Consider the following 18842-nt stretch of genomic DNA (forward strand, 5'->3'; position numbering starts at 1 on the left):
CGTTCCTGACCGTGACGCATTCACAGGCCGCCCAGGGTCGAGCCTGGCATAGGTTCGAATTCTTTTAGCGGCAGTCGGTCCAGAGTCAACCAAGCCGTTCATCCTCCCCCAAGGCGGTTGGTCGATAAAATGGGTTAATGAGATGGCTTTAATTAGGGGCCCCAGTTGCTCGTGCCATCTCAGCTAACGTAATAAAGACTCCAATCAATACACTTCCTCATACTTCCCTCTCTACTCACATCCACTCAGACTCCACTCCATACACTCCCTGTCACTCCTCCACCCGCCACATTCTTCCCCTGCTCAGTCCTCGCCCCACAGTGTTCCCACGTACAGCCCCTGACCATCATCATCATCACCATCACTAACAACACAGCAAATCCTCAAGCTTATCCTTACGTCATGTCCACGCTTGCTCCCTAAAAGCTTCCGTTCGAGTCTTCGCATGGCACTTCGGCTTACAAGCCTCTACGTATGTTCCATTAATTCCTCCTTATACACACGTACTGTGTAAGTGGTCCTATAAGATCATTGTGACTGAATATAAAAAAAGAAAAGAATGAGTTCACGAGAGAGAGAGAGAGAGAGAGAGAGAGAGAGAGAGAGAGAGAGAGAGAGAGAGAGAGAGAGAGAGAGAGAGAGAGAGAGTAATTCAGACACAATGGATCTTCTTTTTTTTTTTTCCTCCCCCAATATTGTGTGTCCATTGATGCTGCGTTTATTTAAGCCAGGACATGCAATATCCCGGAGCGGCACAATTGTTTGACTCCTGGACAGTAATCCTGCAATAGAAAAGCTTGGCCAGTGTTTGCATACGAACACGTTTGACAATATCGCGTCGTCTGGTTGTGTATATGAACAGGTGCGCCATTGATGTCCAGGTTGTTGTTGTTTGGGGATTTTTGATGCTTCAGATGTCAAAAAAAAGGAGAAAAAGAGACTTTTTAAGCTTGATTTTCTTTTTTTTAAGTTTTTGGTTTGTTTTCTTTAAGCATGATGCAAACGCGTGATCAAAGCACGTAACACGAAAATGAGCATATCTAACATAGCCTTCATGGACAAATATATGTACATATATTCTCTGCATCATGGAAGATATATATGTAGCTACAATATCGCGAACACACACACACACACACACACACACACACACGATTGTAAACAACTCCCCTTCTTGTCCACATAATAAGTTTATGATACGTTCGTTGTCTGTCTTGGACAATCGCATGTTTACCAAATGGCGTCCTAGCTACGTCTCTTCGTTGTATATCAACTGACTATTGTATTTCTCTTGTGTCTCCCCTGATGATGTGATTATTACACGAAAGTGCACTTGGGAACTCATTCTGTTTCATTTTCTCCCTGGACTCATAGGAATATATATATATATATATATATATATATATATATATATATATATATATATATATATATATATATATATATGTATATATATATATATATATATATATATATATATATATATATATATATATATATATATATATATATATATATATATATATATATATATATTGCAAGATGTCACAATGGTGCGCGTGAATATGCATAAAACCACTAAGAAAATGGCACACGATAAGTTCCCAAGTGCACTTTCATGTAATGATCACATCGTCAGGGGATATACAAGATCGAGAGAGAAGACGTAGAACAGTCACTTGATATACAGAGACGACATTGATAAACAAGCGCTACCATCAAAGACTGAGCAAGCCAACATGGCCATACATTTAGTGTATGTATCCGTATATGGTCTTAGAATTATCTTGAACACTTGAAGAAGGTGTTCAAGTTCTTGTTTATTTTCTTATTTATTTATTCTTTTTTAATGATTATATTTTGACGTCGGCGGCCATAACTATTTCCCCTGACGGTCGATAGGTACAAAGCCCACGTAACCAGCCAACCAATTTAGCGTCCGACAACTGTGATCCTCCCAGATAACTGCTGAAACCATGTTTACCACTGATACAAGAGCCAGGTTCATTTAATTTGTGCTTTGTATAGAACATGGTATTCGTGCAATACAGCAGTGAATGTTCAAGGGGTTCTGGAGTATCAATTACACCATCTGATTAACACCATCATAGAAAACGTTAATGTTTCCATTGTTTATGGGAAAACTATTTAGACTTCAAAGGCGAGGCATCCACTTTCCCTGCAATCGTATTAATAACATTCCTTTTTTTTCAAGCTTCCACATAGTGTATGTGTGTGTGTGTGTATTTGTAATTCCTCTCTGTATGTTAGAGGGAGAGTGGTTTGCACTTGTGTTGCCCCGTCTCTAAACCTTGTGTACATGTGTATTACTCTTACTTTTAATGTATATTACAATATCATATCATTGATCCGTTTGTACTACTCCTTGGCCAGTTCCTTTGAAAAAGCTTTGGTGTCACTCAGGACAATTGTAAAGTCTGTATTCCCAGCAACCCCCTTAAAGTCTTGATCGCTAGAGGTGATCTAGCACCCAGTGAGAATGATATGGTCCTCCACCACACCAGAAAACAAAAGACTTGCAAATAATGTAATAGTAGGATCCCCTCACGAGAGTGTGCGTGGCTAGGCTTCCGCGTATTCAATGTTATCATCTTACCGTAACTAAATTTATTCCTAATCTATCGGCCTGAAGAGTTAGAAAACGTTTTAGTGATTTTGAGTGAAACATACATTTCATACCATATGTGTACAGTGAATAGAAACAGTGTTGAGTGGGAGAGGGAGGTGTTAGAAACGACAGATATCTTATACTTTTTCCAAACTTTTGTTCACTTTCCTACGAATATCATCCAATTCTTCGTAATATTCTCTTGTCAACTTTTACCGAATAAAGTTCTCTGTGATGACTGGTCATGTCTGAAGCCCAGTACGAGTGGTAGGGCCTCATACCACCAGTGGGATGAGCTTACGACACACAAGCAATGGTCAAGCTTACACTACACACACACATGTACACTCGGTTTATACATAATCTCACCTTGACACACATACCATCATACCACAAAACATTAGCTTTCTCTCTCCGCAAATGTACCTCAACAAAAATAATGAGTGAAAAATAGAATAGATACCTTATCAGTGCTTTTGATTTATCACGGAACGGGTCCTTAATCATCAAAAATGGAAAATTAATTCACACAGCTATTTATTGCATGTCCATATTATTGTCTGTCATGTTATACACGAAGTGGAAGAGAGATTACCAGATCAACACGAACAAAAGTCAATAATGCAATGGCATCATCATTATAATATTAGTGGAAGGTTGTCGACTCAAGGGCTCAAGGTGTAAAATTTCTTTTCCCCATTTAGTAGAAGTCGTCTGTTTTGTTCCACATGGGATACGTGGTTCGAAAACCATGACGATTGTAACTAAAGGTTAAACTGCGGACTGAAAATTAATGAAATGGATTTTAAGGCCTAAGAAATAATGCTGTTCAAAAACTAGGTTTCGTTTTATTGACAAAATATTTTGTTTCGCTTTTCATTTTGACGGTAACGTATTATTATTATCATTATTATTATCATTATTATTATCATAAAGAGTAGTAATAGTAGTATCATCATTGTCTTTATCAAAACAACTGCAATGCTAGGAAAAGTTATTTTCATCAGGGAAAATCATAGATTACTGTGTATATAACGCCATCTATTCAGCGCTTGTCACAGACTCCAGTTACTCTCCTGTTACTGTCAGTGACGGTTGTTACCATAGACTGTCGTAGCGTTACCGCCTTAAGGAGTCACCGCCATATATACCGGTAATGTTATGGTTTTACCACGATATTATCATATGAAAAAACAAAATAGTTTTTATGCATGTTAGCACAGTAGGTGTTCCCGTCATACAACGTCTTCAGTCAAGGAAAGGGATATATACATATATATATTCCTATGAGTTCACGGGGAAAATGAAACACGAAAAGTTCCCAAGTGCACTTTCGTGTAATAATCACATCATCAGGGGAGACACAAGAGAGAAATATAACAGTCAGTTGATATACATCGAAGAGACGAAGCTAGGACGCCATTTGGTAAACATGTGATTGTCCAAAACATACAACGAGCGTTCATAAACTTATCATTTTACAAATCTAAAAAACAATAAAGTTATCTAATTTGTATAGACCATCACTAATATTAAGATTATAATTCTTTGTGTATTTAATGATAGAAGATTCAATGATATTTCTCTTGGTGGTAGAGTTAGAGTTAATAACTGAGATGGCGTTAATTCAGTCAATACAATGATCATAGTTTTTAACATTATTAAACAAGGCATTTGATTCTTGTCCCGTTCTTATACTACATTCATGTTGCTTAAGTCTTACAGAAAGATCCTTACCAGTCTGACCAACATAAAATTTATCACAGTTTCCACAAGGCACTTTATAAATGCAACCAAGAGAATTTTCTGGTGAATTCCTGATTAAGATATTCTTTATAGTATTATTGTTGCTAAAGGCAACATTTACATTAAAGGATTTAAGCAACATGGGAAGCAAAGTGAAATTATTATTAAAAGGGAGAACTAAAAGATTCTTGGTGTCAATGGGAGGTTTGGGCTCAACTCTATAAAATGATTTCTTTGCTAACTTAAGGAATTTATCAATGAAAGATCTAGGGTACATTAACTTAGATCCAATAGAATATATCTTCTCAAACTCATCATCAATAAACTCTGGACTGCAAATACGTAATACCCTAAGGAACTTACATTGAAATGATGATAATTTAACTCTGTCATGTTGAGATCTGTCATGTTGAGATGAGTAATAATGGATATATGAGCATACATTGGTGGGTTTTCTGTATATGCTAAACTTAAACTTGTTTCCTTGTCTATGGATCATGCAATCTAAAAATGGTAGCATACCATTATTTTCATTTTCTACAGTAAATTTGATGGAAGGTACTAAATTGTTAAGTAAGGGGAGAAATATTTGTAAATTTTCATTTGTTGGCCAAACACAAAGAACATCATCTACATACCTAAACCAAATTGCATTAGAAGGTAAGATATCCTTTAGTAATTTTGTTTCAAAAATTCCATATAAAGATTACTTAGTGCAGGTGAAAGAGGGTTACTCATTGCCATAGCAAATTTTTGGGCATAATAATTAAATTAAATTGAAATACACAGTCTTTTATACACAATTTTATCAGTTCAATGAAATTAGGCTTTCAAACAGGTAAATGAATATCATCCAAGACATCAAATAAATATTCTAAAAGGTCATCAACTGGAACTTTAGTGAAAAGTGAGGAAACATCAAAGCTAGCTAGTTTGAAATCAAAATTAACATTGATCTTGTTTAGCTTGTTGACTAAATCTACATTTTTCATGATATTAGAATTTGATACCTTACCCACTAAAGGACTTATTAAAGAAACTAACCATTTTGACAATTTATATGTGATGGAGCCTACTGAACTCACTATAGGTCTTGCTGGAAAATGCTGTTTATGTGTTTTGATAAGTCCATACATATATGGCAATGAAGGGGACAAAGATGACAAACTTTTGATAAGAGAAATATTACCTTTCAACAACAACTTAATTTCTTTATTGAAGTGAGAATTAGATGCTTCTAAGGGATTTTCACTAAGTTTGGAATATGTTGTGTTATCATTTAGAGGATCATTCATTTTAGATTTTATTGATGATGAGTTTGAGAAGATATATTCTACTGGATTTAAGTTAATGTACCCTAGATCTTTCATTGATAAATCCCTTAAGTTAGCGAAGAAATCATTTTATAGAGTTGAGCCGAAACCTCCCATTGACACCAAGAATCTTTAGTTCTCCCTTTTAATAATAATTTCACTTTGCTTCCCATGTTGCTTAAATCCTTTAATGTAAATGTTGCCTTTAGCAACAATAACACTATAAAGAATATCTTAATCAGGAATTCACCAGAAAATTCTCTTGGTTGCATCTATAAAGTGCCTTGTGGAAACTGTGATAAATTTTATGTTGGTCAGACTGGTAAGGATCTTTCTGTTAGACTTAAGCAACATGAATATAGTATAAGAACGGGACAAGAATCAAATGCCTTGTTTAATAATGTTAAAAACTATGATTATTGTATTGACTGGAGTAACGCCATCTCAGTTATTAACTCTAACTCTATCACCAAGAGAAATATCATTGAATCTTCTATTATTAATTTTTTTTTTTTTCATACTATTTGCCATTTCCCGCGTTAGCGAGGTAGCGTTAAGAACAGAGAACTGGGCCTTAGAGGGAATATCCTCACCTGACCCCCTTCTCTGTTCCTTCTTTTGGAAAATTGAAAAAAAAAAAAAAACAAGAAAGGGGAGGATTTCCAGCCACCCGCTCCCTCCCCTTTTAGTCGCCTTCTACGACACGCAGGGAATACGTGGGAAGTATTCTTTCTCCCCTATATTAGTGATGGTCTATACAAATTAGATAACTTTATTGTTTTTTAGATTTGTAAAATGATAAGTTTATGAACGCTCGTTGTATGTTTTGGACAATCACATGTTTACCAAATGGCGTCCTAGCTTCGTCTCTTCGATGTATATCAACTGACTGTTATATTTCTCTATTGTGTCTCCCCTGATGATGTGATTATTACACGAAAGTGCACTCGGGAACTTTTCGTGTTTCATTTTCCTCGTGGACTCATTCCTATATCTTGATCACGCGCAAAATTGTGATCCTTTCCAATATATATATATATATATATATATATATATATATATATATATATATATATATATATATATATATATATACATATATATATATATATATATATATATATATATATATATATATATATATATATATAGAATGATGACGTGCATGCAGACGGCAGGTCCTGGCGTGATGTGGTGCGCCCTGTTCGTCAACACTGATATCAGTTTGGTTTCCGATGTGCAACTAAATTTGCATGTGAACAGTTGCCAGAATTTACCATTCTCTCTCTCTCTCTCTCTCTCTCTCTCTCTCTCTCTCTCTCTCTCTCTCTCTCTCTCTCTCTCTCTCTCTCTCAGTATTTCACAAGTGGTGACAGTAGATGCGGGAGACATCCTGTACGAACCAGTGACTTAGCAGGTCCTTAATGCATCAGTGTAGCTTGGGGTATCTTGATCCTGGTGCACCAAAGGGCTGAACTGGGGGGAAGGCATTCATCTCGGATACAGCGAAGGATACAAGTCTGTTCCTGGTTTTGTTCGATGAAATTATCTACATCTGGAAAAACATACTGAAGGGCTTGGCTCAAGTACATCTTAGCCTAACTAAAAAGGAAGCTTCATATGTTTTGTTGCTTCGGACCGAGGGTCGAACAACCCCAGGCCAATTTACTAAACGTGGTCATATAACAACGAAAAAAAAATCAGACCATTTCAAAATTTAAGTAAAAAGCGAAAAAAAATATTGTTTAAAATGACCTGGTAAATATTTGGAGAAAACAGAAATCTCAGAAATTTTTGTATTTATATCTCAGAAAGTACAGAGCATCAGATTGGGGAAGAGCAGTGTGGTTTCAGAAGTGGTAGAGGATGTGTGGATCAGGTGTTTGCTTTGAAGAATGTATGTGAGAAATACTTAGAAAAGCAAATGGATTTGTATGTAGCATTTATGGATCTGGAGAAGGCATATGATAGAGTTGATAGAGATGCTCTGTGGAAGGTATTAAGAATATATGGTGTGGGAGGCAAGTTGTTAGAAGCAGTGAAAAGTTTTTATCGAGGATGTAAGGCATGTGTACGTGTAGGAAGAGAGGAAAGTGATTGGTTCTCAGTGAATGTAGGTTTGCGGCAGGGGTGTGTGATGTCTCCATGGTTGTTTAATTTGTTTATGGATGGGGTTGTTAGGGAGGTAAATGCAAGAGTTTTGGAAAGAGGGGCAAGTATGAAGTCTGTTGGGGATGAGAGAGCTTGGGAAGTGAGTCAGTTGTTGTTCGCTGATGATACAGCGCTGGTGGCTGATTCATGTGAGAAACTGCAGAAGCTGGTGACTGAGTTTGGTAAAGTGTGTGAAAGAAGAAAGTTAAGAGTAAATGTGAATAAGAGCAAGGTTATTAGGTACAGTAGGGTTGAGGGTCAAGTCAATTGGGAGGTGAGTTTGAATGGAGAAAAACTGGAGGAAGTGAAGTGTTTTAGATATCTGGGAGTGGATCTGGCAGCGGATGGAACCATGGAAGCGGAAGTGGATCATAGGGTGGGGGAGGGGGCGAAAATTCTGGGAGCCTTGAAGAATGTGTGGAAGTCGAGAACATTATCTCGGAAAGCAAAAATGGGTATGTTTGAAGGAATAGTGGTTCCAACAATGTTGTATGGTTGCGAGGCGTGGGCTATGGATAGAGTTGTGCGCAGGAGGATGGATGTGCTGGAAATGAGATGTTTGAGGACAATGTGTGGTGTGAGGTGGTTTGATCGAGTAAGTAACGTAAGGGTAAGAGAGATGTGTGGAAATAAAAAGAGCGTGGTTGAGAGAGCAGAAGAGGGTGTTTTGAAATGGTTTGGGCACATGGAGAGAATGAGTGAGGAAAGATTGACCAAGAGGATATATGTGTCGGAGGTGGAGGGAACGAGGAGAAGAGGGAGACCAAATTGGAGGTGGAAAGATGGAGTGAAAAAGATTTTGTGTGATCGGGGCCTGAACATGCAGGAGGGTGAAAGGAGGGCAAGGAATAGAGTGAATTGGAGCGATGTGGTATACCGGGGTTGAAGTTCTGTCAGTTCAATGGATTGAATCAGGGCATGTGAAGCGTCTGGGGTAAACCATGGAAAGCTGTGTAGGTATGTATAGTTGCGTGTGTGGATGTATGTATATACATGTGTATGGGGGTGGGTTGGGCCATTTCTTTCGTCTGTTTCCTTGCGCTACCTCGCAAACGCGGGAGACAGCGGCAAAAAAAAAAAAAAAAAAATCTCAGAAAGTTTGGTGACGTGTGTGTATGGAAGCCCTGCTCTGAGATACCAAGTGATTGTATCATCTGAGTGAGGAATAGCGAGCCTTAATGTCCGCCTTTCATAAGACGCTCACACCAAAGCCTAGGAACAGACTTTGGTCTTTCACTGTACATACCTTCTGACACTCCGCTAAGCTCTGCGTTAATGTTCGAGTGCAACGGTTCATAACCTTTTTTTTTTTTTTTTTTAGTTTACCCATTTAGCCTCAGCGTAAAGCATTTCGTATCCACTCTCAGTGGTGAGGTTTGCCTTTTGTATTATTAGAATAGATTTGTTTATCGTTTTCATTGCCAAAGTTAAGCAGCTTAGATCAAACTTGTCAAAAACAGCCTAGTGGTAAAATACGTTTCGGTCTTCGAATTGTGTCTCACGTAGCCTCTGTTGGTAGCATAGTCCGATGAGGGATTATGCTGCCCGTAACGTCACTGAATGTTTTAATAGCTAATATTACTAACTTTAATTTGTCTCCAAGTAACTTGAAAGCACATCCTATCATCAACAAAACCATTACGTAAGTATTATTTAATGGTCAGGTCAGTGTATACTTTGGCGTAGCGGATGTACTGTTTGCACCTGAGGCGAATTGCCTCCTCGAAACGTGTCGTGCATCATGTACCAATAATACATGTGAAAAGTAAATAAAGAGAATGCTCAGAGCTCCTGAGCTGTGATTTCACTTTCAAAAATATCATCATGGACTATTGTGATTCTTTCATTGTTGACGGTAAGAGAAGGAAGTTTAGTGTGCTCAGAAACTCATCCTGTGGGCAATGGCACAAAAGAGAATATAGAGGAAGCACAAAAGATCCAGGGACTGAGCCTGTGGTGCACTGGGAAAGGTGGAAACTTAAGACCATTTAGGTAACAGCACTAAGCTGCATCCAGCACTCGAATGTCTGGTAAAACTTCGAAAAGACTTTTGAGCAGCGTGTTCGGGAACACCAGGATAATGTAATGGGAAAGTAATTCATATAACGATAACCAAATAACTTTATAAGTGCCTTAGGGGTAGTATGTGCCAAGGTGAGTGGCCAAAGTGAGCGAGATACGAAAGCATGGCCACAGTTCCTATATTTGCGTAATATCTGGAGAGCTTCAACGGTTAATACACCTTAAACCCGGGAGATAAAGGAACGTCTGCTGCATAAATCGATTAACGAACCACTGAAAAAGCTAACGGTATGATCAACTGAGGTCTCTAACTGCTTGACATCTGCTGTTATCTTTTTCCTTTTTTTAAACAAATTGTTATTGTTTCTTTAGTGACAGCGGAATAACTATGGCTATACCCATGTTATCATGGGTAATCTGATTTTCATTACTGTATAATATTCAGGTTATCTCCTGTGAATATCGTGTGATCTATCGGCAGTTTAGAAAATTCACTGGAGACATTGCTTGCTGAAGTGGCGCTGTGTTTGCTCCAGCGTCGTCTGAGAAAAGGTTTATAGCTGCCAAGCCAACAGGCCAGGATTGAGCAAAGGTCCTTTGTGTATTTTGTCAACATGACATCTGAAATATAAACAAAAGAACAGATTGCTAACAAATACATAAAGGACAGAAGTGTATTCCTCAGCTGAATGTCGTATTGAGTCATGTCAAATAGATATCTGAGCAACCAGCATCAAATTTTACGAAAGATCGCCTACTGTTACTTATATTTGCTATTTTCAGCAGTTTTACGTAGAGTCTTCGTTTGTTCCTAACAATATCAAGGTGGACTCTTGTCCAATCCTAGTTCTCATCCTCCGTTCGTCTTTTTCCTGTAACTTTTCTTCCTTATGAGTAAGATCTGAAGTCACTCAAGGACCTCTTACTAACTTCTTTATTCTGTCTCTGATATTATAATTTCTCCTTTCCTCCCAAATGGTCTTGATTAGGGCTTTTTTTTTATGTATTTGCCCTTGCCAGTTCGGTAACTTTAAGTATAACAGTGAGAGACCAATACAATGTCTTACAAGCAATACCATATCGATTCTCATGTGATGATAATTCCACAACTATATTTTCATGTCTTCTCGTCATTCAACAGTGGTTCCCTCTTACGTAATCCTCAAGTGTAGAGGGAACGATGAGTTTCTTTTACAAGGGCATAAGGAATCATTGTCAGTAGAGCACTAATGTATGTAATCTTATGGAGATTCTGTCGTGCTTGTGATTCAAGTAGTAAGGTGTTATCGAGTGCGTTAGCAGAGAGAGAGAGAGGGAGAGAGAGAGAAAGGATGCGATCGAAAATATTTACTTGAACCATTTCGTTCTCTGTATAATTACCAAACAAATTGTCATCCTTTTAGGTATAATATGAAAAAGGAAAACCTTTAGCTGCACATCAACTATTTCATGTATTGTTTCAGTGTACAACCTGCAACAAAAGTATGGTATTGCCAATGTGGATAGAGATGTGATGATGTCAGAAGGAGTGGGGTCAGCACCTCACAGGTGCACCGGTATGGGATGGTGAGTAATAAATGTTTTTTATTACGGGAATGTAGATTCTGCATCGTGGTGGTGGTTTGGTCCACTCAAAAATTATTGCCTCCTGTCTGCTGTTACATGTATGAATATATAAACTGTGGTCCCTGACATGTAGAAATACATAACCTATGGTCCTTGACATGTAGAAATATATAACCTGTGGTCCCTGACATGTAAAACTATATAACCTGTGGTATAACCTGTGGTCCTTGACATGTAGAAATATATAACCTGTGGTCCCTGACATGTAAAAATATATCTAACCTGTGGTCCTTGACATGTAGAAATATATAACCTGTGGCCCTTGACATGTAGAAACATATGTATAACCTGTGGTCCTTGACATGTAGGAATATATAACCTGTGGTCCTTGACATGTAGAAATATATATATAACCTGTGGTCCTTGACATGTAAAAATATATATAACCTGTGGTCCTTGTTAGCTTCTCGGCAGTGCTTAAGAGCATGAAAATGTTATCCACTGTATGTTCAGAAACGTCATTTATACGAGATTATCTGATGATTTAAATGATATCCAGAGGTTTAATGGAACATTGTGAATTAGTATGGCGTAAGGCAAATTGAGTATACTAGTAAAGTGGGTGTGAATAACAAACAGTCGGTTGGCCATATAATGGGTATCGTGTCATTTTCCCCTACAGTATTCATATTGTTAGTAGGGTCGAGTATGGTGGCGTTAGGGATATTTGAAGAAAGTTAAATCATAATTCATCTCCAAGGAAAAGTAATTAATATATGGAGTTCCTTGTCATCTTATCTACAATTGCCACACTCAGTTATCTGTACGAATCGCACATGACGACTCTGGAATAAGTGACCGATCACGCTGTGTCGACCACTAGCACAGTCCATCACCCCCACTACACACACCCAGCAGGTGTAGAGGTCACCCACGCTCCCCTAGGGGTCAATTGCTTCTGTGGATGGAAGGAAGGACATGGCCTTTGTGTGCGTGTGTTAATTAAAGGTTTGGTTGGGGAGGGGGGGAGGTTTGCATTCTCATGGAATAATCAAGGACCTGCTGCGAATAACGTCCTAATTTGTAATTAACATCACTCAAACATTTTTGCTTAGTCCTACTTATTTCCATATTTGCCACATGATATGTTGCATTGTTTGCTGGTATCACTTATCACCATACTCCTCTCTCACCACTCATCCCTCCTTACCTTGTTACCATCTCACACGCCGGCCCCTGTCGTCTCCTGCACCTCCCGCAATCCAGGTCACTAACGAAAGCTTCGAAGTACCGAGTCGATACTCCTTGGGTTCACACGTAACAGAAAGAGAGGATTGACAACGTACACTGTCCTGGTTGGAGGTGGAGGTGGGTGTACAAGCACTTCTGTGAGGCTCTGTAGGTTATTCTAGGTTGTCTATTGATATATTTCACAGTCTTCTACACTCATTAATGTACACCCCATTTAAAAAATGTAAATTATTAGGTATGTAGGTTTAAGGCAGCCGCCTAGGGTGGTACTACTGTCCTGACTGAGGGGCGTTAAAAGTGGTGACCGGAACTACTTTACACCCTCTATGTTAGGATTATTGGTCTTACTTTCTGTTACATCAAAGTGGGACTAACTGGATACTCCTGGCGTCTTCTTCCCACATGCACCATACACCACACTTATTTTCTTCATGCAAGTTCTCTTTCCACCTCATGTCTGCACAATTTATCTTTTGATATAATCATGTTATACAGTCCAACAAATGTATGGCCCTATTTACCAGCATCAAGGGCGACTGATAATCTCAGGGTTTCTGCAGTAGCAGTACCGGCCCTTTCCATGACCTTTCCCTCTGACAAAACTGCCTCATTTTCTTTTCACTATAACAACGTTTGTTATCTCAAGAAACCTCTCCAGTGTTGAACAACATCTGTTTAGTACCTCCCCTAATATCTTGCCTCTCTGAGACCTAGTTGTGTAACGATGTTCTCACAAGCCCCTTTTCCATTTCCAACAATAAACACTCACATTTCCAGTTCAAAGTTGGCGTCTGTGCGTATTCTGAAATCAAAACACCTGTTGCATACCTCGAGGACTTTGAGTTCCCAAACTTTGATGTTTTGTGGCTCAAGGTCTGTCTCCTAGCTTCCAAACTTTTCCTATGTTTTGTCTGTTGCTCTCCTAATTCTATAGATTTTATATCTTTCTTCAACTAGTCCTGTCATGAGACTGTTGAGTGCCCTCACTCGAAAGCTGATATTCTCTTCTCTACTTTGGGGATTTCAGTGTTCACTGTAGGGAATGGTTAGGTTCCTCCCTTGCAGATGGCTGGGGAATTGAAGCCCTCACATTCTCCACTCAGTTGTCTAGGGCAAATTATCTTCCACCCTACCCATATTCCTGACTGCTGTGACCATTCCCTAAAAATTTTGGATCTGTTTTTCACTTTTAATCCATCCCGCTGTAACCAATCTTACCCCAGTTGGTTCATCTGATCACACTCTCATAAACATATCTAGTTTAACAGTAACTCCTTATATAACACCCCCTTTTAAGCACAAATATTGGCACCTCAGAGAAAGAGGTGGTGAAAGCTTTGCAGAAGATGAAAGCCAGCAAGGTGGCAGGTTTGGATAGTATTGCAGTGGAATTCATAAAAAAGGGGGGTAACTGTACTGTTGATTGGTTGGTAAGAATATTCATTGTATGTATGGATCATGGTGAAGTGCCTGAGGATTGGCAGAATGCATGCAGTGCCATTGTACAAAGGCAAAGGGGATAAAGGTGAGTTTTCAAATTACAGAGGCATAAGTTTGTTGAGTATTCCTGAGAAATTATTTGGGAGGGATTGATTGAGAGGGTAAAGGCATGTACAGAGCATCATATTGGGGAAGAGCAGTGTGGTTTCAGAAGTGGTACAGGGTGTGTGGATCAGGTGTTTGCTTTGAAGAATATATGTGAGAAATACTTAGAGAAACATGGATTTGTATGTAGCGTTTATGAATCTGGAGAAGGCATATGATAAGGTTGATAGAGATGCTTTGTGGAGGGTTTTAAGAGTATATGGTGTGGGAGGTAAATTGCTAGAAGCAGTGAAAAGTATTTACCAAGGATGTAAGGCATGTGTAAGAGTAAGAAGGGAGGAAAGTGATTGGTTCCGAATGAATGTCAGTTTGCGGCAAGGGTGCGTGATGTCTCCATGGTTGTTTAATTTGTTTATGGATGAGGTGGTTAGGGAAGTGAATGCAAGAGTTTTGGAGAGGGGCAAGTATGCAGTCTGTTGTGGATAAGAGGGCTTGGGAAAATAGTCAGTTGTTGTTCGTTGATGATACAGCGCTGGTGGCTGATTTGGGAGAGAGATTGGTGACTGAGGTTGGTAAAACATGTGAAAGGAGAAAGTTGAGAGTAAATGTGAATATGAGCAAGGATAGTAGGTTCAGTAGGGTTAAGGGACAAGTTAATTGGGAGGTAACTTTGAGTAGAGAAAAACTGGAGGAAGTGAAGTGTTTTAGATATCTGGGAGTGGATTTGGCAGCGGATGGAACCATGGAAGCAGAAGTGAGTCACAGGGTGGGGGAGGAAGAGAAGGTTCTGGGAGTGTTGAAGAATGTGTGGAAAGCAAGAATTATATCTCGGAGAGCAAAAATGGGTATGTTTGAAGTAATAGTGGTTCCAACAATATTATATAGTTGCGAGGCATGGGCTATTAGATAGGGTTGTGCAGAGGAGGGTGGATGTGTTGGAAATGAAATGTTTGTATACAATATGTGGTGTGAGGTGGTTTAAGTAATGAAAGGGTAAGAGGGATGTGCGATAATAAAAAGAGTGTGGTTGAGAGAGCACAAGAGGGTGTGTTGAAATGGTTTGGACACAGAAAGAATGAGTGAGGAAAGATTTACAAAGAGGATATATGTGTCAGAGGTGGAAGGAACAAGGAAAAGCGGGAGACCAAATTAGAGGTGGAAGGATGGAGTGAAAAAGATTTTGAGCTATCTGGGCCTGGACATACAGGAGGGTGAAAGCAGTGCAAGGAATAGGGTGAATTGGAACGATGTGGTATACAGGGGTCGATGCGCTGTCAATGAATTGAATCAGGGCATGTGAAGCGTCTGGGGTAAATCATGGAGAGGTCTGTGGGGCGTGGATGTTGAAAGGGAGCTGTGGTTTCGGTGCAGCTAGAGATTTTGTGAACAAATGTGGCCTTTTTGTCTTTTCCTGACACTACCTCACTGGAGGTGGGGTGAATGCTGTTTCTTGTTTGGCAGGGTGGCAATGGGAATGGATGAAGGCAGCAAGTATGAATATGTACATGTTCCTATGAGTCCATGGGGAAAATGAAACACGATAAGTTCCCAAGTGCACTTTCGTGTAATAATCACATCATCAGGGGAGATACAAGAAAGAAATATAAGTCAGTTGATATACATCGAAGAGACGTAGCTAGGATGCCATTTGCTAAACAAGTGATTGTCCAAGACAGACAACAAGCATATCATAAACTTATTGTTTACAAATTCTATCAACAATAAAGCTATTCAATTTGTATAGACCTTCACTAATATTAAGGTTATAATTCTTCGTGTATTTACTAATGGAAGATTCAATGATATTTCTTGTGGTACAGGAGTTAGAGTTTATAACTGAGATGGCATTACTCCAGTCAATACAATGATCATAGTTTTTAACATGATTAAACAAAGCATTTGATTCTTGTCCAGTTCTTATACTTAAGTCTAACAGAAAGATCCTTACCAGTCTGCCCAATATAAAACTTATCAATTTCTACATGGCACTTTATAGATGCGTCCAGGAGAATTTTCTGGTGAGTTCCTGATTAAGATATTCTTTATAGTATTATTGTTGCTGAAGGCAACATTTACATTAAAGGATTTAAGCAACATGGGAAGTAAAGTAAAATTATTATTAAAAGGGAGAACTAAAAGATTCTTGGTGTCAATGGGAGGTTTGGGTACAACTCTAAAAAATCATTTCTTTGCTAACTTAGGGATTTATCAATGAAAGATTTTGACATTAACTATTTCCAAAGTCTTTGATTTGAATCTCATAGTCTTCTCACCAATCACCAGTATGGCTTCCATAAGGCAAAGTCCACTGGTGATATTCTTCCCGTCTTACTGTCTGATCATCATCCCTGAAAGATTTTTGGGAATTCTATATAGCTGCCCTTGATATATCCATAGCTTTTGACTGGGTGTGGCATTTGGGTCTTATGTATGAGTTCCTCTCTTGGTTTCTGTCCCTCACTTCACTTCCTTATATCTAGCTCCTCTCTGGCCCATCTGTCCCCATGGTTTTAAATGGCTCAGCATACCCTTTTCTCCATCAACAGGTGACAACTCAACACTGCAGTCCTTCAAGGCCTTCATTTCAGCTCCTCTCACTCGATCTGCATCTCATCTTGATACAGCTTCTTCAGTAAACTCAGTCAGGATATGTCAAAGGAGTAAATAAAATCCAATTTTCAATTTCAGTGCCTTCAAGACCAGGTTTCTACCCATCTTTCAAAAATTCCTCACAACTCTCCACTCTCCTTTGATGGTTCTGTAATTCCACCTGTAGAACATACCTAGTATTGCTGTAACATCCACTCTAAGAACTTGGATGTCCTATTGAAATGTCAAAATTTCTTTTCTTCTGAACAGATGCTCTGTTTATACAAAGGACTAATCTGTCCTTGTGTGGAGTACTGCTCTCACATCTGGAGCAGTCGTAGCTCTACATAACTACTTGACAGAGTTGAAGGTGGTCCAGCTTATAAACTCTCCCAGGCTACCTTCAAAACTTAATCTGCTTGCCCTACACCACAATGGTGGTTCACTTTCCCTCTTCTATAGGTATCACTTCGGTTTTTGCTCCCAATAACTGGCTGCTTGTGTTCCCCCTTCACTAGCTGGACCACACAGTAATCTGCAAGTTGCTCTGTCATGTGATTAGTGTGACTATTGGCAACTCACAAGGATGAGCCGTTTTGTCAAGTTTCTTTCACCGCACCTCAAAGCTTCGGATCTCTTTACCCTATCGTGTTCTTCCCAATCACTATGACCTGGCACATTTCTTATTAAAAGACAGTTTGTTCACTTCCTCCAGAATTTGTAAATACTTCCCTTATCTCTTCTTTTTCCCCTTCATAATCCTCTATATTTCAATAAAGGCCTGGCCTTGATGTGGACTTTTGTGTGACTGGTGCCTCCAACATAGAAAAAAAATAACCAGGAATATATCACCATTCAAGCATTATTGTCACAGGGCAACAGCATCATCAAGCAATGTGCAGTAAATGCACTCCACAAACCCTACTTCTGGCAAAATCTCATCACAGGTAATCATAAATAGATACATGTAGTACCTTGCTTTCTTACAACTTGAGGATGGTACTGAATAATACCGAAGCTCATTTGTCACCAGGTTTTCTGGGACCTCTAAACCTATAATTTTTCTAAGGTTTCCTACCTGCTCCAAAAGCATTTTATTTTTTTTTTTTTTTTTTTTTTTTTTTTTTCCGCTGTCTCCCGCGTTTGCGAGGTAGCGCAAGGAAACAGACGAAAGAAATGGCCCAACCCACCCCCATACACATGTATATACATACGTCCACACACGCAAATATACATACCTACACAGCTTTCCATGGTTTACCCCAGACGCTTCACATGCCCCGATTCAATCCACTGACAGCACGTCAACCCCGGTATACCACATCGCTCCAATTCACTCTATTCCTTGCCCTCCTTTCTCCCTCCTGCATGTTCAGGCCCCGATCACACAAAATCATTTTCACTCCATCTTTCCACCTCCAATTTGGTCTCCCTCTTCTCCTCGTTCCCTCCACCTCCGACACATATATCCTCTTGGTCAATCTTTCCTCACTCATTCTCTCCATGTGCCCAAACCATTTCAAAACACCCTCTTCTGCTCTCTCAACCACGCTCTTTTTATTTCCACACATCTCTCTTACCCTTACGTTACTTACTCGATCAAACCACCTCACACCACACATTGTCCTCAAACATCTCATTTCCAGCACATCCATCCTCCTACGCACAACTCTATCCATAGCCCACGCCTCGCAACCATACAACATTGTTGGAACCACTATTCCTTCAAACATACCCATTTTTGCTTTCCGAGATAATGTTCTCGACTTCCACACATTCTTCAAGGCTCCCAGAATTTTCGCCCCCTCCCCCACCCTATGATCCACTTCCGCTTCCGTGGTTCCATCCGCTGCCAGATCCACTCCCAGATATCTAAAACACTTCACTTCCTCCAGTTTTTCTCCATTCAAACTCACCTCCCAATTGACTTGACCCTCAACCCTACTGTACCTAATAACCTTGCTCTTATTCACATTTACTCTTAACTTTCTTCTTTCACACACTTTACCAAACTCAGTCACCTACTTCTG

Source organism: Panulirus ornatus, chromosome 4 (genome assembly GCF_036320965.1).
Source record: "Panulirus ornatus isolate Po-2019 chromosome 4, ASM3632096v1, whole genome shotgun sequence".
Lineage (NCBI taxonomy): Eukaryota > Metazoa > Arthropoda > Malacostraca > Decapoda > Palinuridae > Panulirus > Panulirus ornatus.